This window comes from Callithrix jacchus, chromosome 2 (genome assembly GCF_049354715.1).
Source record: "Callithrix jacchus isolate 240 chromosome 2, calJac240_pri, whole genome shotgun sequence".
Classification (NCBI taxonomy): domain Eukaryota; kingdom Metazoa; phylum Chordata; class Mammalia; order Primates; family Cebidae; genus Callithrix; species Callithrix jacchus.
In genome coordinates, this window is record NC_133503.1 from 149,259,435 (window position 1) to 149,286,379 (window position 26,945).

Here is a 26,945-nt window from a genome sequence, read left to right on the forward strand (position 1 = left end):
GAATCCCTTCACAGACTCCTCTGGCTGGATGCCAGATGCTGCCATTCTCTCCCCCATCTCTTTGCCCCTCTTCTGGTGGTGGCAGGGTGAGGTAGGAAATTACTCTCCTTTCTTGTTGGTCTTAGATACTTTGCAAAGACATCAGTACATTTTCTTAGCTTTACAGGTTTAGTTCTTAGCACTTTGCCACCCTGGGAAATCAATGCCAGCAAATCCCATAGAACTTGTCTGCTTTTTGCCACAGTTTACCCATCCCTTAAGACGATAAACAAAGAGCTGGCATTCTGCTTATAAAAGGGGAGTATAGTAAAAAATGAAGAAAATATATCTCACAACTTATTTCCCATCTTTTAATAAATAGCGACAGGTTTAAAATAGCTAAAATTGAAAATAGATGCCTATTTGGAAATTCACTAAGTAATTACATTCTAGCAGTTATACATGAGATATTTATTATATATTATATATCTAATTATCTATAGTATAAATATATCTTCCTAACCACTTCCTTTTAAGCATTTTCTCTTGAACTTTCAACATTTGAATTGGATTCAGAACACGGAACAAACAAAACTCTTAAAAGTGTCAGACATGTTAGATTTATTTCTCGCTCCCATGGAAAAAGTAAACACGGCATAAAACACTCATCATATTTTAGAAGTTAAGAATGTGCTTTATGTAATTTATCCTAGAAAAGTCCTCAAGTTATATACACTTTTAGATTATGAATGAGTTATGGTCATTTGGAGATGGCAACAGAGCAATTGGCAAGTTCAAGAATTTATACACAAGGTGAAAGGCTTTTTGAGACAAGCAGAGTTTCCTTTCAAGTCTAACTTCCTGAGTAATTTATCTGAAATATTGTGAAGTGCCATGGAGGAAGACTTTCAGAGTGTGTAACACCATCCCAATGACCCTCAATCAATCTGGTTTGAATATGTGGAATTGGAGGACAGGTCAAGAAAGCAGATGCTGAAACAGGAGGAAATAAGTTGGTTTATTGTGAACATGACATTTTCCCACCTAAAAAAAAAAGATAGTTGACATCATTTTGAAAATTGTGGAGTGGAAAAAGCAGATCAACCTTTTATACTACTGAAATATAATTTTCCTGGTCACACATCTTCCTCATTAATTGTCTCCAATTCCTTACAAAAGAAAAAAAACACCTTTATACATGTTCTTCTGTTATAAAATAATGTCATAGTTGTATTTACCTCATCTTTAAGCATGAATTTGGTAACCAGTGAAAACAACTTATTCAGTGGTGCCATGAAATGATGAAAAAATAACTACCTTTTCTCTTTTATTTTCTTGATCTTTATTCTCCATCCCCATTAACTGAAGGGTAGCTAGAGGGTTTTGTGCAGAATTCTAAATGTCTCTTACCCCAAGAGAGAGTTGAGACACTTTTGTTACCTAGGTCTGTGCTTCTGGAGCTACTGCACTGGATTAATGTTTAGGGAGGACTAGAAAGTTGAAGGGGAGAAGTTGAACCATGGAGGATGTTGGAGTGCTAAGAACCCTGTTTGTGGTTAAATACTGTAGATAAATACTGTGGCTTTGAGAGGCAGATGAAAGACTCTAGTGGAGTCTGTTATTCAGTAAGCAATAGCATCACCCATCATGAAATAAATCACTTGGGGGTAGATAATATATTTCAAGGTTCTGTGATTAAAGGTTGTGGGACAGACCAGAGGCCCTTCCACAAGCAGATTTCACAAGCCCTAGTCTTCTTATGTTGGTGGGTGGGGTAGATGGTGGCCAGAGAATGGCTGAGATTAGGTTTTCTGTCAACCTAAATGGGAGTGGCTCATTCAGTTGGAATTAGATTTGTAAGAATTAATTTGGTATTTCATGTACCTGTGGATTGTGAAACAAATTCACACTCATTACATTTGTTTCAAAAGCATGAATAGGTCCTGCCTTCTGCCTTTAGCTACTCTACACCTATAGTATAGAACAGTCCGATCATGTCAATGTAAGACCATTTTGGGTTCTGTTTTGAGCCAGAAGATTAAGTTCCATAAAAAGTGAAGAAAAATCAAGTTAACACAAGAAATGTTTACCAACTAACTATTCAATGCTAGGTCTGTTAAGTATGAGGAAATAAATGTGATATATCCCTTGAGAAAGCAGGAATAATCCAAATAATTTATAAATATACAAATTATTAATTACATCAATAAAAAGTCTTTATGATGGGTGTGGCCAGCTCTGGGGCTGGAAGGCCCACCTCTGCATTGCAAAAGAATTAATCTTCAGTCATGTTTCATGGAGTAAAAGAGATATGTTTAGGCCAAAAAAATTGGAGGAAATGGATAGAAATCTCATTTTTGTTCATCTGCAGTATTAATTCCCCATAACAAAACATATTCATGTAAAAAGCCGTTTAATAGCCAAGAAATCACCGAAATTGTTCATTATGAAAATCTGGAGACTTAAATGCAGATAAAGTTGATGTTCTGAAGCTCACAGAATATGCTAAACTATTACTTAGGGGGAAAATATCTCTGAAGATCATTACTTGAAGAAAAAAAAAACACAATTCCTTTGGAAGAAAGTAAAATCAGAAACCTTGAAGTTTCTCTTAAAGAAAATCAGACCTGTAATTCTAACCAGTCAACTGATCTTAGTTGAGAATATCAATGTGCTTTGTGCTGGAGAAAGAAATGAATGTAAACTTTTCCAAGGAGGATGGTAGAAAATAATCCACTTGACTGTCTTTTTTTTTTTTTCCAAGACAAGAGTTTCACTCTTTTTGCCCAGTGCGGAGTGCAATGGCACGATCTTGGCTCACTGCAACCACTGCCTCCTGGGTTCAGGCGATTCTCCTGCCTCAGCCTCCCGAGTAGCTGGGATTACAGCCATGTACCACCATGCCCAGCTAATTTTTGCATTTTTAATAGAGATGGGGTTTCATCATGTTGGCCAGGCTGGTCTTGAACTCCTTACCTCAGGTGATCCACCCACCCCAGTCTCCCAAAGTGCTGGGATTACAGACATGAGCCACCACGCCTGGCTGAAAAAAGAACTCTTTAATCCACTATGTGTAATTTTTTCCTCTTTCCTTTAGATTTAAATGATTAACTTCTGATAATGCCACAGACATCACAGACATTTTTTTCTGAAAGATTTGTTAATGAATGGATTCCTTTTGAAAAGAAGTCCAGGCAGGTGCACAGATACACAGAGAGCTCCAATGATGCTAAAATGTGAAACATACTATGGTATATAAGAATCCTCTAGAGATGTAATTATAACACCAAGAGCAAAGCACAGGGGACTCCGTCAGTGCATTTCCCTGCAGAAGATAGGTCTCTGTAAAATGAAGAGTGAGTAGCATGCAGGGGAGGAAGGACACTGGGAAGCGCCCTGACTGCTGACGGGAGAGCCTAGTCTAGCTCTGGTCCTTCACTGGTCACTGTGAGATCTTAGGCAAATTGCTTACTTTTCTGGGCCTTCATTTTCTCATCTGGAACTGAGGTATTGAATGAGGCCCTTTTTTAAATCCTAAGATTCTAAAACTCCAAATGCAGGCACTTATTAATATGGTACCAGGTAGCCTTTGTCCTACATTGAATTGTAGGTATAGTTTGTGCATATTTGTCTCCCATCCAAAAGTTTGCAGATTCACTAAGGAAGAGTCAGTTAAGGGCCAATAGGAGGATCCAAAGGATTTAGAACTACAGGAGCTGTTCTTTACTCCTGGTTAACTCTTAGCCAGAAGATGGAGAAGTTCACCTCAAAGCTTTGCCATCAGGTGTGGGGGGGTGTTGTACTAGGGTGTGGAGAGAGGAGAAAGTCTCAGGAGATCAGTTAAGGGTTCCTATGATTGCAGAACCAACCGAAGAGCCTTGGAGGCACCAATGATGACTCCTTCCTTCACGTGGCCATGATTTTCTCTAGTTCTTCAAAAGCCAGGAACTGGGCTGTATTATTTTCTGTGAAAGAAAAAGAAAAATAAGCAAAAATGCTTCGCAGAATATTTTATAGTAACAAACAACTCAGGACTAATTAATAGGTTTAGAAAATGGAGGGAAAGAGCTCATCTATATAAAGGTTTAAAGATGCACGTATCTTCTTGGGAGAAAAGAGGCTATTATTCCATCATTTCCACATGCATGGTTTGTTACAAATGTAATTGAAAATTTAAGTCTTTCAAAAATAGAATACATGGACACTGGAGATTAGGTCCCACATAATCAAATTCTAAATTTCTGCTCCAGCAAAGTCGTCCCTACTGAGGTCAGAGTACAATGAAGAAGGAATGGTGGGCTAAATGCCACATGAAGATTTTCAGGCAGGGAATCATCAGCCTTGTCACATGCTGCTGATATGACAGGACTGACCACTGGATTGAGCAACATGAAGGCATGTGATCTCAATACAAGCTTTTCCTGTGATTGGAGTAAGATAAAAGAGAATAGGGAGAGAAGTGGAGTCACCAAGTGAGGACAACTCTTTGAAGGAGGTTTGTGGACCATTTGTTGTTATACCAAGGGAACTGCAAAGGGGATTTTATGAGGAGGGAATAGCTTTGTTTGAGAACTGGGTGTCATTGCTTTTGAGGCCACAGAGAGTCAAAGTTCTCTGTGATTTAATTATTTAGGAAAGAGTCTTCCTAGAAAGTTAGCACTTTCTTCAAAGCAAGTCCGTTTCTCTCATTTGCATGTCTCTCATTTCTAACCTACTTAATAAAAACTCCTTTCCTCACTAACTTGAGCTTTATGTATCTTGTATTGAGTAGACATAAGAGGTGCTGGTTGGCCTGATTAGGTGCAGGACAGGATCCCACAAAGAGAACGGTTTCAGCCTTATAACCTTTCTTCCTTTGACTTTCTGTGATTAGTTTCCTGAGTGTCTGATAACAGCTTTGGTTCCTTTCCTGTAGTGTGGTGAACCTCACCTCTTAGAACAAATTGGCTGACAGGCTGGGGGGTGATGGGCAGGAGGGATGAAATCATTGTTTTGTTTCAATGTCGGCTTCTCCCCTGAGAGATCTTTCACAGGAAGGGAGTATATTTTTAGAGTTAGCATGTTCTGGTTCAATGTTGTGAACATTCATTTTAAACCTACTATATTTAGTAGAGGTTTAATTACCCAAATTGGGAAACTAGTTTCAAACCATCTCCTGGCACCCACCAGCAGTGGAGACTGGCAGTTTCAGCCACACAAGCACACCTGGTGAGAGCAACTGACAAGAGCAATTCCATTGCCTGAGTTCAGCATCTTCAGCACCCATCTAGCCCTGTTGTAGTCCCTCTTTCTTTCAGTAAGACCTTCTTGCAATATACCCTCTGTGGGCTGGGGGAATGTATCTGCTCTGATGTCTGTGGGGAGTGTCTTTTCTTCCCACACAAAAATCATGATTATATTTTCCAAAATAGCACTCAGGAAACAGAATCTCTCTGTGACATTTACAGATATGTGAGATGTTGAGGAACTGCAGTCTGAATAATGAAATTTCTTGGATTTTCAGCAGTGTCATTTATTCCTTCATTTACTCACTCACTTCTGATAGGGCCAGTCTGAGAGCTGGGCTGAGGAGTTCAAGGCTGATGTAGTCACGGATGAGTCTGAGGCAGGGAGACCATTGGTGGGAGAATGGGCAGTGCCAGCTGGCTTTAAAAATGCTCAGATACAAATTTAATTTTGTACATTCATCCAGTCATTCAGCAAATACTTATTGATTGGTTGGGGGGTAAGCCATAGAGCCTGGCACTAGTTTAGTGAGAGAGATACATAGGAATAGAAAAGAAAATTATCCTAATAAATGCAGTTACAGAGCAAGAGCTCTGAAGGATGGGTTTATGGGTATGTGTAAAAAGAACCTGATGTGACTGATCAGTGAAGAAAATTGGTGCTTGAACTGAGATCCACAGTGATGCTTCCCAAACTTTATGTGCATATACCTATCTGGGGATCTTGTTAAAATGCAGATTCCTATGCTGCTTCTGGGGCTTGGGGAGGGGCCTAAAATTCTGCACCTCTAATAAGCTGCCATGTGATGCTGATACTGCTGGTACCAAGGATTCTAAAAGACAAACATAAGGGAAAGCAGGGGTTGGGGAAACAAGTTTCACAGGGAGGGAACAGTTATACACAGCTAGAACATAGTCTGCATGGTGCTCTTCTGGCCCCCAACCACTGAAGCAAAGGTCAAGTAATTGTTCTACCCTCTTCCATGAGTAACTGGCAGGATATATGTTCTCTAACAGGACATTTCCCAACTTTAAGGCTGCTCTTTTTGTTAACTTCAAAATTCTTTTTACCTCTTGTAAATATCGGGATTTCCATTTAAAAGGTCAGACTAAAGATACAGCTTATACCCTTCTCCTTAGAATTTGCCAGAAAACAAGGACAGAAATATGAATTTCATGTTTGATAAACTTGAAGACTAACTCCCAAAAGATAACATATGGAGAGGGCTCTCGATTCAGTGAAGATCAAATATGGGTGCAGAGAGACTTCCAGAGGGAGTGCTTAAGAATACAGATCTCAGATAAAGCTGGCAGAAAACTGTTTTCTTAAGTAGACGACACTTTGAGGGCAAAACCAACCACCCCTTCTTTGGAATTACAGGAATGGCAGGTACTTGGAAGAGGGTAGGGATGGAGTATCTCTTTACCCTATTTGACCTCACAGGAAAGTGGAGCAAACAGGACTGTAGAAAACATGCTGAACTACTACATTCAGTCTGCATCCTGGTAAGGCAGGGTGGAGGAGAGAGGCTGAATTGCAATCTGCTCTGTAGCTGCTAGTGCCTGTTGGCTGAAGAGAGGTAAAAATAACATACACATATAGTCTTGTTATCATGAATTTGTCCCTGAACTAGGGAGAATTCTTGCTATCCGGGAACTGCTCATACCCTTCTCAACAAGACCCTGGACCACTTCCAAAGTCAGGAAGAACATACTTCATCTAGATGAGTAACCATGCTGGAGAGGATGTGGAGAAATAGGAACACTTTCACACTGTTGGTGGCAGTGTAAATTAGTTCAACCATTGTGGAAGACAGTGTGGGGATTCCTCAAAGACCTAGAAATAGAAATTCCATTTGACCCAGCAATCCCATTACTGGGTATATATCCAAAGGATTATAAATTGTTCTATTATAAAGACATGCACACGTATGTTCATTGCAGCACTGTTTACAATAGCAAAGACCTGGAACCAACCCAAATGCCCACTGATGATAGATTGGACAAGGAAAATGTGGCACATATACACTATGGAATACTATGCAGCCATAAAAAACAAGTTCATGTCCTTTGCAGGGACATTGATGAATCTGGAAACCATCATTCTCAGCAAACTGACACAAGAACAGAAAATAAAACACCACATGCTCTCACTCATAGGTGGGTGTTGAACAATGAGAACACATGGACACAGGGAGGGGAGCATCACACACTGGGGTCCGTTGGCAGGGACTAGTGGGGAGACAGTGGCGGGTAGGGAGGTTGGGGAGGGATAACATGAGGAGAAATATCAGTTATAGGTGACAGGGGGATGGAGACAGCAAACCACCTTGCCATGTATGTACCTATGCAACAATCCTGCATGATCTACACATGTACCCCAGACCCTAAAGTAAAACAACAACAAAAATATATATATATAACATTTTTTCAGAATTTATAATTATTACCTGAGGTTCAATAAAGTTATTGAGCCAATCAGAATCTGAGTTGACAGTTCATTCCTATAAAATATAATTATCTTAGAGGATTTATTACTCTTATGTCTACATAATGATTATGTAGGTAATATTCTGACAGTAAAAAGCAGTATGGTACCCTGAAAAAAAGCAAAACAAAACAAACAACAACAAAAATGATGAGTGACAAAAATGCAACCAGCACAGGATTTACACAAATAAGTTACAATACAAAAGGAGGAAGAGGGCGGGAGGACGTAAGAATTCTTGCCAATAACAAGTTGCCATTAAGAAGTAGAAAATTATGACTAAATAAATGTCTATGAACCCATAGAACTTAATGAAACTATGAAGAGGCTCAAAGCAGAGCAACTGAGAGATTGGGAAACAATAGTGCCACACAGAAGGAAATGAAACAAGAACTTCTGAAGGTCAGGAAGGCAGCAGAAGAGAAAAATAAAGCTACCGTGGAAATGCAAGCATGTTGTAATAACCACTAAGAATAGACACTGCTGACATCACAGTGAGGAGTAGGAGGGCAAGATTAAGAGACATAAGCAAAAGATATAAAAGATGTAAGCAAAATAACCAGAAATGGACAAAGTTAGAGTGAACTAGAGAGAACATGAAAGATATGGAAAACAAAAGAATTGCAACATATGCATTATTTGTATCTTTTAAGAAGAAGTCTGGAGACATTACTCAGTAAAACTCTTAGAAATAAAATAAGACTTGAATCTACAAATGGAAAGGCCACACTGTAGCCCAGAAAAAATTGATACAGAATGATCAACATTGAGATGTATCCAAGTAAACATGCTGGCCCTCAAGACAATGAAAAGTTCTAGAATCCAGGCAAAAATAAAAAGTAAGTGTGAAAAATTACATTGGCATAATAACAAAATAGACTATGTAGAAGACTATCAAAAGCAAAAGAAAGGAATCCTAACATAAATGAAAGCACAACATTTTAACATATTACCATAAAGATAAATTTAAATTGTCTAATTCACCTATTGACTCAAATTTACTAAAATGGGAAATCAAATTATTCTTAATATGTGAGACACATCTAAAACAATGAAACTCAGAAAGGATTAAGATAAAAATTAGGCAACGACATACAAAGTAAATGCAGGAAAAAGAAAGCAGCTGTCATAACTATGGTTGCACTCAAAAAACGTGAAAAAAAGACAAAAAGGGAACTTGATAATAAAGGATGTAATTCACAATGCAATTTATATGACAAATAAATTGGCATGGAAAACATGGTGTCAAAGCTACAGAAAATAGGAATAGGCAGAAATCCTTTAGCAGTAGAAAACTTTAATTCTTATCTTTTAACTACCAAGAAACCATATGGAAAATAAGGTAAGGATAGTTTTAATCGCTTTACAACAAACTACATACTATGAAGACAGATTACACTTTCCCTTCAAGTATTAATGGAGCAGTTACAAAAATTAACTACATATTAAGCCACAAAGAAAACTGTAATGCAGTCCATCAAGTAGAAATAGTACAAACATTATCTCATGCCAATGCAAAACTTCAAAAGTTAAAAATCAAGATAGAAAAAAAATCACCTTACCTCCTGGAAATTAAAGAACACTCTTTAAATAATTTTTCAGTCTCAAAGAGAAAAATCATCCCTAAAAATGCAGACTATTTGGAAAGCAACACGAACTAAAACACTGTATATAAGAGACTGAGATCTTGTTTCAGCAGTACTTACAAGGAAGTTCATAGATTCAAATACGTGTAACAAATAGGAACTGAATTAAATGAATTAAGCATCCAATACCAGAATGTGTTAAGTAAAATAAAGATAAGGCAGAATAAAAAATTATCAAAGTTAAAAGCAGACATTAATTAATTTGGAAAATTTAAAAAGCACCAAAATGAACTCTGAGTTGTGTTTGAAAAATCCTTAAATAAAACTATTTGCTATACTCTTTCTTGGAAATTTTTTTTAATTGTAGTTAAAAAATATAAACCTAAATTTTCCATTTGAGCTATTTAAAAATATACACATCTGTGGCATTAATTATATGCAAATGTTGTACTATCATCAACAGTATTGATTTCTGAACTTTTCATTGCCCCAGAAACTGTGTCCTTTAAGCAATAACTCCCCCATTCTCCCTCCACCCCCAGCCCCTGGTAATGTTCAGTCTAGCTTTTGTGTCTATGAAGCCTATTCTAGATATTTCACGTAAGTGGAATAACATAATATTTGTCCTTTTTTGTCTGGTTTATTTCATTTAGCATGTATCAGAACTTCATTCCTTTTTATGTCTGAGTAATATTCTGTTGTACATAATGTACCACATTCTGTTTATACAATTGATTTTACTATGTGCTTTTGGATTGTTCTACATTTTGGCTATTGTGAATAATGGTGCAACACTCATTTTTTTTTTTTTTAAGGGAAAAAGCAGAAATAGATGATACAAGAAAATAAGAATAGAGAAAGAGTTACAGATAGAGAAAATTAAAGGAGATTATAGGACTTACATGTGCCATAAGCAAATAAATGTAAAAACCTCGATAAAAACATGTAATTTCTTGTTTTTTCTTTTCTTTTTTTTTTTTTTTTTTGAGATGGAGTTTCGCTCTTGTTACCCAGGCTGGAGTGCAGTGGTGCGATCTCGGCTCACCACAACCTCCGCCTTCTGGGTTCAGGCAATTCTGCTACCTCAGCCTCCTGAGTAGCTGGGATTACAGGCGCGCACCACCATGCCTAGCTAATTTTTTGTATTTTTAGTAGAGACGGGGTTTCACCATGTTGACCAGGATGGTCTCGATCTCTTGACCTTGTGATCCACCCGCCTTGGCCTCTCAAAGTGCTGGGATTACAGGCGTGAGCCACCATGCCCGGCCTTCTTTTTTTTTTTTGAAACAGAGTCTCACTCTGTCACCCAGGCTGGAATGGCGAGATTTCAGCTCACTGCAACCTCTGCTTCCTGGGTTCAAGCAATTCTCCTGCCTCGGCTTCCCAAGTAGCTGGGACTACAGGCGCCTACCACCACACCCAGCTAATTTTTGTGTTTTTAGTAAAGACAGGGTTTCACCATATTGGCCAGGCTGGTCTCGAACTCCTGACTTTGTGATCCACCCGCCTTGGCCTCCCAAAGTGCTGGGATTACAGGCGTGAGCCACTGCACCCAACCTAAAATATGTAATTTCTACAAAAGATAAATTTCTAAGGCTGGCCCCAGAAGACTTTGAAAATCTAAAGAGACAAATTACAATAGAAAAAACATGAAAGTCAGGCTACCCCTCTTCCAAACTACCAGGCACAGATATTTTTACAAGTAAGCTCTTCATAACCTTAATGACTCAGTCACTCCAATGCTTTTAAAACTCTTCTACAAGAAAAGACTCTAGTTACTTTTTATCAAGTGGAGATGACATTGGTGCCAGTCTGCCACAGAACAACAAAAATAATAGAGAGAAAACAAGTCTGATGTCTCTCGTGGACTGTCGATGCAAACATCAATGCAGTATTAGCACACATATTCCAGGAGGACAATGGAATAAGAATATGACAAGACCAGGTAACATTTATTTCAGGAAAGAAAGGATAGTTTAGATTAGGAAATCTATTGATGTTGTTTAACATCCTAACACATATCAAAACAGTAAAAGCATATGCCCACACTCATAGTTGCTGAAAATGTTTGCTGTAAAATTAAAATCCATTATTGATTGTGAAAAAACACCTCACAAAATAGAACTAACTTGATATTATATCATGTTAATAAAATATATTTGTCTTACCTCAAAAATTATGTCATGTTTAATGAACAAACCATACACTGACATTAAATTGGGACAAAGATGCCACTACCACATTATTGAACATTGGTTTTGAGGTACTAACCAACTTTTAGATAAGAGAAAAAAGTATGGTATGTACAAGTTGGAAAGAGGGAGGTAAAATAACCATATTTGCAAATAATATAACTCTGTGTCTTGAAAACCCAAGAAAATTAACTGAAAGATCACTGCCAACAACAGTAAAAACAAGAGAATTTAGTGTGACTAGATAAAACAAATCAATAGCCTTTACACACATAAACAACAATTGGTGCTAAGATATGCAAGAAAGAACTGGATGCCCAGGGAAGCTCATTCTACAGTTTATATGGAAAAATAAAAAAGCAAGAATAGCTAGGAAACATCTTGAATCAGAATCGTAATGAGAAGCATGAATGCTCTGACAAACGCATATTATTATAGAGTTATAATTATTACAGCACTATGGTAGTGGTGCACAGATAGCTACATCAATGCAACAGAAGAGAAAGTTCATTCCTTTCTGTAGATCACAGCAAAAAATAGCTTAAAAACCACTTTCCTATGTATGTCATATGTAAATTTTACATAAAAATACATGCATATATATACTTGCATATACAAAGAACAGCTTTGGAATAATATTCAAGAAATTAACACTTGTTGGGTGACAGGGATAGGAAGCAGTGTTATATTTCACTATATTCATTGTGTACTTTTTGAATTTTTCACTACTTGTGGCATTATTCTCTAAAAAAGCAATTTATTTTATTATTCTTTTCAAACCCAACATAGAATACAAACAAAGTGGATAATACATAGGACAGAGATGGAATGATTTGCTTGGATCACTCCAAGCAAGGCATCTGAACTATTTACGTGTTTGTGGTTGGAAGGTCCCAGGATCTAAATACCATAAGATTTCAGAGATTTATAGCAGAGCAGACTCATAGACATTTGCTTTTCCTCATTTTTCAAGTTTTTTTCCCCTCTGGCCTTTCATTTATTCATTTAGTCTTCAGTAGAGAGGCCAGGGAATGGCATAGATTTAGGGGCTTAACCACCTCCATCTTCATCAGCTCCATTCAGCTGAAGCTGATGCTGTTTTCTCACAAATCCAAGTTGCTTCCCAAAAAATATGCAATCCATGTAAAAGCAGTGTTTGCAAACACAGCTGCAAGAAAAGTCTCCTACAGCAAGTATATAAAAAGGTGCTCAATATCACTAATCAGGAAGATGCAAATCAAAACCACAGTATTACCTCACACCTGTGAGAATGGCTATTATAACAAACACAAGAGACAACGAGTGCTGGCTAGGATGTGCAGAAGAAGGCATCCTTGTATACCGTTGGTGGGAATACAAAGTGGTGCTGCCATTGTGTAAAATAATATGGAAGTTCTACAAAACATTAAAGATAAAATTCCTATAGAAGCCAGCAATCCTGTTTCTTAGTGTATATGCAAAGGAAACCAAATCACCTCAGAGATACCTGTGCCCCCATGTTTCACAGCATTATTCCCAATAGCCAAGATAGCCAAGATATGGAAATAACCTTTGGCTGTCAGTAGATGAATGGATAAAGAAATTGTGTGTGTGTGTGTGTGTGTGTGCATGTGTGCGTGTGCGCGCGCATGCACAACGAAATATTCAGTCTTAAAGATATTCTGCCATTTGTGTCAACATGGATGGACCAAGAGGACATTATGCTATGCAAAATAAGCCAGACACAGAAAGAAAAATATTACATGGTCTCACTTATATGTCAAATTAAAAAAAATTCAAATATGTAGAAACAGAGTAAAAAGGTGGTTACCAGGGGTAGGAAGAGTGGGGAAGTGGGGAGATGGAGGTCAAAGGGTACAAAGTTTCATTTATGTAGAATAAATAAGCCTAGAGATCTAATATATAGCATGAAGACTAGTTAATAATATTTTATTTCATAAGGAAATTTGCTAAGAGTGTATTTTAGATATGACAAATCTATGATAGATATGTTAATTTGCTTGAGGTGGTAATCATGTCATTATGCATATCGTTAAATAAAATTTATGGGAGCTCTCATTTTAGGTCCCAACAAACCAAAGCAAATGGAGTCACACATGCTAAGTGCCACATGATTAAACTAAAATTTTAAGAAAATTAAGAAAGCAGGTAAATTTCCAAACAGATCAGATCATTTGAAATCAGAAGATTCACAGAAGCCAATTGGAAAGGGCCCAGTCAACCTGAGTCAGTATAATAAGGAAGTCTACACTGTTTTAACCCTTATAAGAAAAGTAACCTGATGTTAACCAATCTGCTTCTCTCTATTATTCTGTTTCCTTGTTCCCACCTTACAAAAACCAACTGTTCTGCCATGCCCAGTGGAGTACTCATTCTATTTTATAGAATAAAATACTGCTGAATTCTAGAATTCCAAATAGAAGTCAATTAGATCTTAAAACTAAATTTGTTATAATTTTGTCTTTTGACAATGTGTATATCTAAACATCATGTTAGGTACTGTCTTAGTCTGTTTTCTGTGGCTATAACAGAATACCACAGACAGTAATTTATAGAGGAAGAAGTTTATTTGTCTCACAGTTCTGGAGACTGGGAAGCCCAAGAGCATGGCGCCAGCATCTGGTGAAGGTCCTTCATTGTGAAAGGATGGAACGTGAAAGTGAGCACTAGAAAGAGCAAATGGAGGCTGAACTTATCCTTTTATTAGGAACCCACTGCTGAGATAACAACATTAATCTATTCATGAGGGCTTTGCCCTCAGTACCTAATCACCTCTTAAGGGCCCCACCTCCCAATACCATTACATTGGCAATTAAATTTCAACACGAGTTTTGGAGGGGCATTGAAATCATATCAAGAAAAAAAAAAAAGAGTCAAATCTCCTAGGCTTCTTTTCTAGGTATATTCCTGCTTCAGTCTCTTCCTATATAGAGACTCTGGAGTTCCCCCTACCCCATACTTTTGCCTGGTTTTCATGGCTCCAAGAGAAAAGGAGTATCTTCTTTTCTTCTGAAAAGGCACTACAGTTTATTGGTCAGCACCAAGTGTATTTAACTTCGGTTTCAGATGGCAACTCACACATAGATGTGTTTATGTGGCCCTTTATCAGTATTCTCATTGGCAAAGCCTTTGGTAAGCAACAGGAGAAGTGGCTAAACAGAATAAATCTAGGCTTGAAGCTACTTTTCCCTCTGGTTCCTTCTGGGAAAAGGCTATGAAAGCTAAGAGTGGTGGTCAAGTCCTGCAGGCCAAGGTCACCATCAAACATTTGCTGAGAAGTCTATCAAAATCACAGGTCTGTATTAGCTCAATATGCACACTGTTGTGCTGGGAAGGAATTAAACTTTCACATACGATACCTGTACCTGAAAAATCCTTGCCATCAGTTCCTTGAAGTGATACTCTAAGCTGGGAAGAACTCTCTGCTTAGGGAAGTAGGACTGAAACTTGACTTTTGATTTGGAGAACATTGAAAACACTCTAAGATAATGAGTGCTCAATTTGTAACTTCTTTTTTTTTTTTTTTTTTTCTTTTTTTAATTTTTTATTGGATTATAGGTTTTGGGGTACATGAGCAGAGCATGCAAGACAGTTGCGTAGGTACACACATGGCAGTGTGCTTTGCTTTTCTTCTCCCCTTCACCCACATTTGGCATTTCTCCCCAGGCTATCCCTCCCCACCTCCCCCTCCCACTGGCCCTCCCCTTTTCCCCCCAATAGACCCCAGTGTTTAGTACTCCCCTTTCTGTGTCCATGTGTTCTCATTTTTCATCACCCACCTATGAGTGAGAATATGCGGTGTTTCATTTTCTGTTCTTGTGTCAGTTTGCTGAGGATGATGTTTTCCAGATTCATCCATGTCCCTACAAACGACACGAACTCATCATTTCTGATTGCTGCATAATATTCCATGGTGTATATGTGCCACATTTTTCCAATCCAGTCTATCATCAATGGGCATTTGGGCTGATTCCAGGAATTTGTAACTTCTTGCTCTTGAAAAAGCTATAACCAGGTGCAGTGGCTTACACCTGTATTCCTAGCACTTTGGAAGGCTGAGGCGGGTGGATCACTTGAGCCCAGGAATTTGAGACCAGCCTGGGCAACATAGCGAAACCCCATTTCTACTAAAAATACAAAAATTAGCCAGGTGTGGTGATGTGTTCCTGCATGCCAACTACTCGGGAGGCTCAGGTGGGAGGATTGATTGAGCCTGGGAGGTCGAGGCTGCAGTGATCCATGATGGCACCACTGTACTCCAGCCTGGGCAACACAAAGACCCTGTCTCAAAAACAACAGCAAAGAAGCAACAAAATGGGATTTGTATTTTTAGCCATAGAGCCTTCAAGTTTGTTATGACCACTGAGGAGAAAACCCTTCATTTCCACTTCATTCCTAAAATAGGGTAATCAATGATTATAAATAGAAAATCTGCTCAAATGAAAAACAAAAACAACCAGATTTAACCTTTAAATGTATTTTCTTGGTATATATTTTAGGTTCTGGTAGCAAAAGGTGCAGAGATAAGGGATATGACATGGTTAATTTATTGCACTCTTCATACAGCAGCAAGAATGCTTTTCCTAAAAAATATTTTTGCTTAAGTCTCTTTTCTTAAAAAATCTTTTTGCTTAAGTCCCCTTTTTGCTGCCCACATCATTTGATTTTCCACAGCAAATTATTACAAACCTTCATTTTCCTGTTTCTCCTTCACCTCTGAATCTTCCTCTCCATCAGCAGGATTTCTGATTCCTTTCTTTGCCAACTAGCTGTGTGGCTAACAATAAGTCAGTGGAGTCTCATTGTCCTGTTGTCTATAAAATTATGCTTTTGGAGTAAGCAGGGTCCTGGCCCGCTATGGGGTATATCAAAGTCAGGGTGAAAGGGTCTTAAGGCATTTGAAAATAAAGCAGCAGATAAACTTGACATGGAGTGCAGCATGCCTCCGGCTCTGTTTTCTCCATTCTTTTGGGGTGAAAAGCTGGTGGTGAGCAAGCAGATTCAGTGCTCACATTGTAGCCACATGATCAAAGGAAGAAATACGTATCTTTTAAGATATAAATAAAATAGTTTCAAAGTTACTGTTGTGTTCATCCTTTTTTTTTCTTGTTACTGAATTTATTTTAAAAATTTAAATAACATTAAAGGAAAGCTTAAGATTTTTATGGCTATCCAAAAGCTGCATTAAAAAAAGAAGTAACTTAAGGATTTCTAAGTCAATTTCCAGCTCTGAAAATCATCTGATCTGTGAACATGTGCTCTTTCTCGGTTCCGAAAGTCATTTAGAGCAAACGTAGTTATTTACTTTATCCAGGCTCTGCTTACTCCCCTCCACAGCCATCTCCTCCCTCAGAAATACTCTTCTGTGCCTTTTCTGACAGACCCTGAGCCTCCTAGCTTCCCTGCCTGAGATGCATTATATTCTATCTGACTTGGACCATGGCATACAGCTTGGGAGGCTCCTTGTCTTTAAGGTACGGGGCAAAATATAGATGAGAGTAGCAAGGAAGTAGGAGTAGTAGTAATAGTAGTAAAAATAAAAATAATCATTTATATGATAATAGTAGCTAACATTTGTTGAATGCCTTTTATGTGCTGATCATTTTATGTTTATTACCTTACCACCCTTAACAAGGACCTTATGAGGTGGATGTTATCAATGCAGTTCTCAGAAGGGGAAACTGAGGCTTATAAAAAGTATATGACTTGCTCTAGGTGGTAACTAGTGGAGCCAGGATTTAAACCCAGGCAGTTCAACTCCCATAACCTGTGCATTTAGCCACTGTTCATTAACAGTCACCTGTGTGTGTTCATCTTGCTTTTACCTGTATTCAGCCCAACATTCTTCTGAAAATCCTGAAAGCAGGTCATGTCTTCTTTCATTCTTTTACACCATCGCGGAGGGCTGTAACAATACAAGCTCAGAGAACACTTCTGTTCAACCTGCATGAAGCATAGGGCAGGCTGAAATGTAAAGAAGTACATAAATTACCCTGAGCAAATCCCTTCATATCACTTTTTCCTGGCATTACCTCTTAGGGGAAAAGAATTCTCTAGCAAGCTGTGACTGAGCTGGTTACCAAAATCAGAATGAATTCTCCCCAATCACAAGGGACATTCCATAAGCCTTTGGGGTGAGGTCTATTTTAAGGATTTTGTTCAAGTTCCTCCTTCTCGTTTCCTGGCCACACTGCTGAGCACTTTAATTGGCTAATAGGGATTCTGAATAAGAGAGATACAGGCAGCTCACTTGGAAGTTATGGTAAGGGCTAATAAAGATTTTGGAGTGATTTTCAACAAGATAAGATCAGTAACCTAGTATTGAGTTATTTTGCTACATTCATTTCAATCTGTTCTAATGGTCTTTGGCCTCCTGCTTAAATGCCAATTGAGTCAACAGATTAATTCCCCTTAAATAGTGGCTTGTCATGTCTTATTACTTAATTCTGGCTTTTATAAAGTAAGAACTAAGGTAGATATTTATCAATCGAGCAGATTTCTGTGTTGTATCCTCTAAAGTCCTTGGGGTCAGTGTCACTAACACTGTTGATGGAATCGAGTGATTAATAAATGTGTCTTGATGAGACTGTGATGCTTCTGGATTGTTCATTTTAGACACCTTAAGAATTAGTCTCAAGAGTAGCTCAGTTATTAAGTGATTGTGGGGTTGCATCATGTCAGGGAAATAATCAAGAAGAAACAATTTTAGTGGCGTAAATTTCTCCGAGATAATGAAGATGAAAGAATGCTACCAGTTTAGCTACCCCTTACTGTCTGAGTCGGTAAGAAGGCGGACCATCCTATTCCTTCTTCACCTCTCTTACCTCATTTGGAAAATTTTTGACTATGTCTGCTTTGAGTTCTCTTTTTATGTTCCACCACTTTTGGAAGATGACTTTTCCCTGTCTTCTTAGCATAAAAGGCCCATCATTCTCAGCAAACTAACACAAGAACAGAAAACCAAACACTGCATGTTCTCACTCTTAACTGGGAGTTGAACAATGAGAACACATGGACACAGGGAGGGAAACATCACACACCGGGGCCTATTGGCGGGGACGAGGGGAGGGATAGCATTGGAGAAATACCTAATGTAGGTGACGGGTTGATGGGTGCAGCAAACCACCATGGCGTGTGTATGCCTATGTAACAAACCTGCACGTTCTGCACATGTATCCCAGAACTTAAAGTATATTTAAAAAATCACTAAAACATGATCTGAACAAGTGAAAATTAGAGTCAATGTAAAATATTTGTTAATAAAAAGGTTTCAGAAAAAAGCATTAAATATATTTTAATATTAGTTATTAATAACATTACTATTACTGTTATTGTTGCTATTGCTTTGTCATTTGTGTTATAAATACACGATGGAACTGTTAAATTCAGACAATGTAGCCCAAATATGGAAGCAGTGTGTCTTTCCCAGCTGCAGAGCAGATACAAGAAAAGTTTTGAAGAAAACCACAGGAAATGGAACCAAGAGACCAATGGACAAAGAGAGTCCTAAAGAGATTCTTCTATGCTTTGAGTCCAATTACCTATTGGACTTTCCATTTATATGAACCAATAAATTTCTTTTTTCTTTCCTTAAAAAAAAAAGGCCCAAAGGAAGGAAAGAACAAGCTATGCTCAGCAGTTAGCTGTGATACTTCCTCTCCCTTGCCTTGAGCACTGGCTCCCCACTCCTTTTTTGTTTCTATTCTCGGTGTTTTATTTCCTTTTCTATCCCCTGCTCCTTTTCTATTGTCCTAACTTGCATGACACTGGCAAGCTACAAAATGGGAACAATAGCAACTGCCTTAGAAGGCCGACAGGATTCATGGGAAGCACCCTGAACAGTGTCTAATTCCTAATGGGTGGTCCCTACATGTTACGATCATTTTTTTTCCTTTTGAGCTTCTTTCTTGGCCTCTCGTCTTAGCCTCCTTCAGTATATTCTATGTAGGTGATCGGATTCACCTCCAAACAACACTATTTTGATCTTGTTATCTGGTGAAGAAAAAGGAAAACCTTCAGTGACTTTTCAAGACTACGAAATCAAATTCAAATGTCTCATTATGGTATTCAAGGTCTTCTGTAATCTCCTCTCAGCCTGTGGCTCTTACTGATGCCCCATTCTTCTATTTCTCAGGATGGTTTGGGCTGCAGCCACTAGGTTGACCAGCACCCTGATGATGCTGATAAAAGTGCTTGAGGACATTTTGGGAATTTCTACTTTGGCATTACCTAGGATGCTACTGTATGCGATGCACATTTTTATGTATAAATCTTATTTCTGTTGATGTTAATTGCCTTGAAACAAACACTGGATTTTTGTATCTGTGCAGGAAAGAGTTAACATAGCAGGCTTGACACTGCTACCCTTAGAAAGGCCTACTTGCCAGGTTAGCGTTTGGTTGGTAACTGGGAAGTCGGCCCTTGGAGCGCTGCTCTCAGTCAACAGTCAATTGATAAGTGTGGTTCACTGTGCCTTGACTTTCGTCCAAACAACACAGTTTATGCTTGAACACCTGCTTCCCTGCTTGGAGTCTGGACTATTTTGATGTGCGAGGCAGGGAGTGCCTATGTGATCGGCCCCATGAAAAACCCTGGGCACTGAGTTTCTAAAAACAAGCTTCCTTGGGCTGAAATGTCGTATACAAGTTGCTGCATTTTCCTTGCTGTACTCTATGTGATCTCCTGTGGTGGGCAGACGCATAAGGAAGTCTGCACATAAAATCCTTCAGACTCTGCCTGTGGCTTTCTCCCTTATGATCCTTGCTGTACTCTATGTGATCTCCTATGGTGGGCAGACGCATAAGGAAGTCTGCACATAAAATCCTTCAGACTCTGCCTGTGGCTTTCTCCCTTATGATCTGGCTGTGTATCCTTACTATGTCACTGGAATAAATCTTAGCTAAAGTACAGCTCTACACTGGGTCCCATGGGTCCTTCTAGTAATGTCTAAATGTAGCGGGGGTCTTAGGTACCCCCGACACAGTATCTATTTCAAAACAAATTCTTAGAGCAGGTACTTAATAAATATTTTGTGATTGAGCATCACACATCTCTCAAACATTGTAGATGCTTAAAAAATCTAAACGTTTTTGTTTCTTTGTACCATTTTTTATTTCTTTGGGTACCTTTAAGTTTTATCTACATGCCATCAGGCCAACAGTTATAATATATGGTAGATCTGAGATGTTGTTTTACTGCCTACAAAGAATTGTTCTAGTTTTACTGATTTATTTTCTTTCTCTTCCTGATATTTCAGGGACTGTTAGATCTTGCCAGAGCAATTCTTTTGGGCTTTTGTGATACAGAATTGGGAAAAGGTAGAAGGTTAGAAGGGCACAGGTTTGAGGACTAGGTCTAGGAGAGCAGTGTTGGTGGGAGGGTATGAAGGAGAGAGGCACGTGCCAGGGCTTGCATGATGTGACATGGCCACATGAAATGAAGGGGTTTTGGAATTGTTGCCGCATACTGAGATTCCTTTTCGCAGTGTTTAAGAAATACAAAGAGAATTTGTTATTTTGAAATTACTTCTTGGCGGCCAAGATAATGACCCCTCTCTAATACCAAGTCATGATTTGCAGTTTATATCTTAGGTTTTTCTTTCTTTCTTTCCTTTTTTTTTTTGAGATGGATTTTTGCTCTTGTTGCCAACAAGATTAAAAGTGCAATGGTGCGATCTTGGCTCACTGCAACCTCTGCCTCCTGGGTTCAAGCGACTCTCCTACCTCAGCTTCCAGAGTAGCAGAGATTACAGGCATGCACTACCACGCCTGGCTAATTTTGTATTTTTAGTAGAAATGGGCTTTCTCCATGTTGGTCAGGTTGGTCTCAAACTCCCAACCTCAGGTGATCTGCCCGCCTTGGCCTCCCAAACTGCTGGGATTACAGGTATGAGCCACTGCGCCTGGCCACGTCTTAGGGTTTTCATTGATTTTATTTGATGATAGGAACCATATAATTTGTTCTAGATTTAGCATGTGAAATTCCCAGTAAATTCTTGGTGACAATAACTGATTGCTTCATTCATAAACATTTATTGAATACTTGCTATGTGTGAAGGATACAGAACTGAGCCAAAAGTGGTCCCTACTCACGTCATAGAGGGAAGGCTGACTCACATACACACATTTCCTACCAGATATGGTGAATACTGGTGGTGGAATGTGGGAACCCAAGGACAGCATCTCATCCACTGGGACATTCATTCCTACTAGGCTTACCCTGCATTTCAGGGCCTTAAATTTCACTTATGTATTTATCAAGTGGTGCTGATAAATAACTTATGATCAAATTTTTCATTGTTTAATTATCAATTTTGGCTGCTGTTTTTTAAACCTTTCTTTAGATGTTGCCTACATAATTTCCTTAGAATTAAAGCATCAGTGATGGATCTTTGCAAACATAAGCTCTAACACCAATGTGCCAGCCATCAGCAGAGGAGGCCTCGCAATGGTTAGAATCATTAATTCATAGACTTCCTCTGATTTTGCATTTTAACTTATTAATATTTAGCTCACAATGTGATTTGCCCAAGGTCACACACCTAGTTGGTGATGAATTGCTGTAATTTTGCAATTCATATTATTTTGCTTATATCTCCTTATTTGTATTCTGTGCCAATCTCTCTGATACTGAATGTAAGTTTATTGAGTGCAGGTGTCTGTGTTTTTATTTTTGTGTCCCTTGTGCCTAACACATTGTCTAGGGAGGAAAAGACTTATTGGATAAACAATTAGATAATCTACCAGGATTCTGTAGAGAAACAAAACCAATAGGAAATATATAGATATATAAGAAGAGATTTATTATTGAAATTGACTCATGCAATTATGGAGGCTGAAAAGTCTCACAATATATCATCTTAAAGCTGGACAACCAGGAAAGTCAGTGGTATAATTCAGTCTGAGTCCAAAGGTCTGAGAACAAAGGGAGCCAATGGCATAACTCCCAGTCTGATGCCGAAGGCCTGAGAAACTAGGGGTGTAGGAAGGAACTGGTGCGAGTCCCAGAATCTGAAGAACAGGAAGTCCAATGTCAGAGCAGGAGAAGATGGATGCCCAGTTCAAGGAAAGAGTTTGCCTTATTCTGCCTCTTTGTTGTACCTGAACTCCCAATAAATTGGATGATGCTGGCTCACATTTGTGAGGGCAGAGTTTCTTTATTTAGTCTAGTGATTGACATGCTAATTTCCTCCAGAAACGCCCTGACAGACACATCCAAAAATAATGTTTTTCCGGCTATCTGGGCATCCCTAAGCCCAACCAAGTTGACACATAAAATTAATCAACACAGATTATTTGTGTAATGAAAAAAAAACTTGGATTTCTGCTTGTTGATTCTCAAGAGATATTTTCCTCACCGTATCACATACAAAAAAAAAAAAAAGAAAGAAAAAATGCATCTATTATTTATTGAGCACATATTTTACTTGACAGACTCTGATAGGCACTGTATTGAACAAAGATGATTAAGACAATGTACGTGTCCTAAAGCACAGAAACCGTAAGATGAATATACAAATGACTGTAGTGCAAGGTGGGATGTACAAATGCACAACCAAAGCAAATCAGAGAACGGAGCTTCCACACATTGTGGGAGAATGAGAGAAAGCTTCATGGAGGAGGTAACTTTTGACCTAAACCTTGGAGCAGGAGCACCTGAGTTCCAGAGTTTAATTAAAAAATGAAGGCAGAGGGAGAGAGGCCAGGGTGGGTAAAGGGAAAAACAGGAAATAGAAATGTGAGTCATTTTTAGAGAATTGCAGGAAGTCTCTTTTAGCTGTGGTGCATGAAGTGTGTGTATGTGGGGGGAATAGAGCAACGTAAGGATTGAAAGTCAAGTTTTCAGGCAACGTTGCCTGGCCAAGCTCGGGGCTTTGCATTTGGTTCATCCGCATTTATGGGTTTTAAATATGAGGGTGACATCAGGTTATTGGGCATCAGGAGGGGGGCTGGTTTTGAAGGGCAGGTGAATCAGGCAGTAAGATAAGTTGTGTGGGGCTGCAATAGTTCAGGAACAAAGTAGGGTGCAAGCAAATCACAGCTGGCACCAAGATGAAGAGTAAGGGTCAGTGTGACCGCTTTGGCACATGACATGACGTGGGTAATGCAGGTGAGAAGAGCCAGAGGTGATGATGCCATCAGCCACATGCATTTAGTACTCGTCACAACCTATTTACATTTTCTATGTTAACACTGATCTCCTTATTAGACTGTGAGCTCATAGAGGAGCAAGTCCCACGTCATTCTCATTGACAGAATGAACATGGCAGATGCTTGGTAAATGTTCGTTAGATAAGTGAATGGAAGTCAGGTGAGTTGGCTTGGTGATGGCAGCTGGGGTGTTGATGGAAAGAACATATTTCTTTTTGGACATAATGGAATCTGGGGATGTGGTCGATTTTTTAGATGTAGTTTCTAGGAATAGATTATCCAAAGAACTGAAGAACAATGACAAGCTTATGTGTATGTGAGGGCAAGATAAAGAGTAGAGAGATGGTAGAGTTGAGTATAGAGAGAATGCTGTAACTGAACTGCTCCCTTCAAGACGTCAGGTGAGATTGGAGAGAAAATGCAGCATAACATCCATCATGGGAAGTTGGAATGTGGAGGAAAGGTTGGGAGGATGAGAAGGACTTGGGTGGGCCTGTGGGCTGTGTTAGCCAGTGAAAGCTGGAGGGAAGGGGAAATGGGAGGCAGCAGAGCATGGAGTTACACATGCAGGCACTGGAGTCGGGCTGTTCAAAGGCTAGCTCTTCTACGGATTTGTATGTGACTTTACTTACTCTCTCTTGCCTCAAGTTTTTCTTCTGCAAAATAAGGTGAATAATAATAATGATACCTTGTAAACACAGGTACAGCACTCAGAACAGAACCTGGAATGTGGTAAGCACCTCATAAGCTTTCATTCTTCTCACCAAAACTCACTAGGATCACTTTGTGCATATTATCCTATTCAATCCTTAGTAACTGTATAGGTAGGTGTTATTATCTTCATTCTGGGAATGAGAAAACTGAAGTGCAGAGAAGTTTCTTAATTTTCCTCAATCCACACAGCCACTGTATGATGTGATACAGCTTCCCTAAGCTAGAGTCTTACCTGATCGATCTGGTGTCCAGGCTAGTGCACTTTCTCCTATAACACTGAGGCAACTCAGATGTGATCAGCAGGTAGTAGGGAGCTGTGGCAGACCCAGGGAAAGGGGAAGCAGCACACTGGAAAGATTCCTCTGGTATGTTTATAACAGAGAGCAGACAGCAGGCATGGGGAGCTGAGGATTCAGACCAGAAATGGCTGAGGAATTGGTGAGGCCTGTCAAATGTCAGAGGAGCTGCGATAGAGGAATGAGCAGAATTTGACTGATGCAAATAAGGAGGATATGATGGTATGTGATAGAAACTAAGAGATCTGTATGCAGCGGGGATGGGGGAGGGGTGGAGCTTAGAGTTTCAACTTGAAAGCGTTGAAGGTGGGACTCTAAGAAAATAGTCTTAATGGTAATGAGAAAGTTGAGAGGGGAGTCACTTAAGTCTGCTCCCTTGAAGAAAAGCACCTTTAGAGGAATTAGCTTGGAGAATAGTGTCTGCATTGAAGTGGGACACTTCATTATTTTTAGTGGCAGTGTGGTTCTGATGGGCGCACCCTTTGTAACCTTTACATCACTGTCAGTCCAGCTCTGTCGATCCTCCTTTACTAAGGAAGGAAGCTGATGCATTTTTCCTTTCTTTCTTTCTTCCCTGGAGTAGGATGTTTTCTGTACACAGTCAGCATGTGACCTTCTTTCTTAAAAAGAGGTTTACATTTTACTCTAAATCTTATCCATAACGGATTTGTGTTCGGGCAGTTAGGAAAATCAGTTCTGTTGACTTCCCGTTTTCTATTTCCGGCCTCCAGCAGAACTTCCCATTTGAGTGGGACCAAGCAGAACATGCAAAGCTGAAATGTTCTCCTGAAGTTGATTTGCCATGGGGATAAAGTAAGTGAATGTCCTGAGGGGTTTGTGTCCCCTTGCTTCCCAAGCTTGCCCTTTAGTTGCTCTTGTTTTTAAACTACAGGGAATGAGCTGAGAAAAGTATTCTGGTTTTTTCTGCAGGTCAGAGTTCCAAAGCTTTAGTGCAGGGTTCCATGGACTCAGGGATTCAAAACATGATGCTCAGGCTGAGCTCTTGGCCAGATTTGGAGATTTCAGTGGCTTCTCCCTTTGACAATTCCTAAGAATATTTTATTTGGATTCTCTTTAGGTTTCTCTGTCTGAACATTTTATTTCACCTAGTGTGAAGGTGTGAGGGAGGAAAGATTGTTTTCTTTCTTCTTCTCCGCTTCCCCTTCCCCTCTCCCTTATCCTCTGTTTATAATTTAAAAGGATGTTTACTTTCATTATTTCATTTGCTTCCTTCATAGCACCTGTGAGGCTGACATTGTTATCTCCATTTTACAGAAGGAAAAGCTGTGGTTTCAGTGAATTTCAGTGACTTCGCCAAGTCACTCAGTTAACACAGCTGAGAGTGAAGCCCTAGTCTTCTGCCTTTAGATCTCTTTTTCCCAATACCATACTGCTTTTCTGGTGGTATATAGGATGATGACAGAAAGGAGAGGCTGGGAAGCCTGAACAGATCTCATTAAGAACTGAATTGTATACCCTGATTAATAAAATAGAAAATGTTAACTAAATATATTGCTATGCAATTCTTCAGGCATATAGGACTTTGGGTCCTTTTTTGTGTCTCAGGTTTTAAGATGATATCGCTTGGGGAGACATTTACTATATGCAAGGAGAATCTCTAAGCAAGGGTAGGCCAGCAGTATTTTATGCTTTGTACTTAGGTGATGTGAGTTTTTCTGTTGGAGGTTGAGTAGAGGATGGTAGCAAAGTGACATTTATTTCTCCTGCTCATAAAATCTTGGTGAGGTCAAAGAGGGTAGGAAAATCAGTTGTGAGCTGGTGTTAATTACAAGTGTCTAGACCTTGGCATCTGATCAGTTCTGGAGTAAGAAAAAAGGATCATAATTTAATGCTACTTAGAAGAAGCTGGTGACGGAGATCTGCTTAGGAATGAGTCAGATTAGGAGAGGGGCAGTGAGGGAGGTCCACAGAGACTCTGGCTACCTGTCTTTCCTGGCATGTCTGTGGAATGGCCTTGCTTTGCCAGGGCTCTGGGAGGAACCCTTTTATTTTGGAGGAATCTTCAGGACTATGTACATAACCAGACTGTCCTGACGGGAATCTCCAAGGGGGCCTTCTGGGCCAGGGCCCCAGGCCAGGGGGCTTTCTAACATGGTCTGTGAATAGTACCCAACCACAGCAGTGCCTTCTTTTCCTGAATCAAGCCCCTCCCTCCTCAGTGCCAAAGCAGAAGTGGCTAGGTGGGTGAAGATCTGAGTGCTGGCTGGAGGCCACAACCCATGAGCCCCTGATCTTTCTCTCTTCTGGACTCACAAGCTAAAGAGAGTGAATGAGGAGGAAAATCAAATATTGTGG

The 26,945-nt window shown here is 39.3% G+C and overlaps 1 protein-coding gene and 1 long non-coding RNA gene across 3 annotated transcripts in view; one reads left to right on the forward strand and one right to left on the reverse strand.

The window, feature by feature from the left end:
• Window positions 1–576: 576 nt before the first annotated feature.
• LOC100407995 (uncharacterized) overlaps window positions 577–26,945 on the reverse strand; it is a 56,985-nt gene continuing 30,616 nt past the window's right edge. The window contains exons 2-4 of one of the 2 annotated variants that reach the window (XR_008479852.2): window positions 17,296–17,434; window positions 15,250–15,333; window positions 577–3,944 (exon numbers count right to left, since the gene is read on the reverse strand). This is a non-coding gene — a long non-coding RNA (uncharacterized LOC100407995). The remainder of the gene's footprint in view (window positions 3,945–15,249; window positions 15,334–17,295; window positions 17,435–26,945) is intronic. The other variant, XR_008479854.2, reaches the window with a different exon arrangement.
• PDE4D (phosphodiesterase 4D) overlaps window positions 24,712–26,945 on the forward strand; it is a 1,594,380-nt gene continuing 1,592,146 nt past the window's right edge. Inside the window, exons 1-2 of the mRNA XM_078365479.1 lie at window positions 24,712–24,851; window positions 25,361–25,442. The gene's annotated coding sequence lies outside the window, so the exon portion shown is untranslated. The remainder of the gene's footprint in view (window positions 24,852–25,360; window positions 25,443–26,945) is intronic.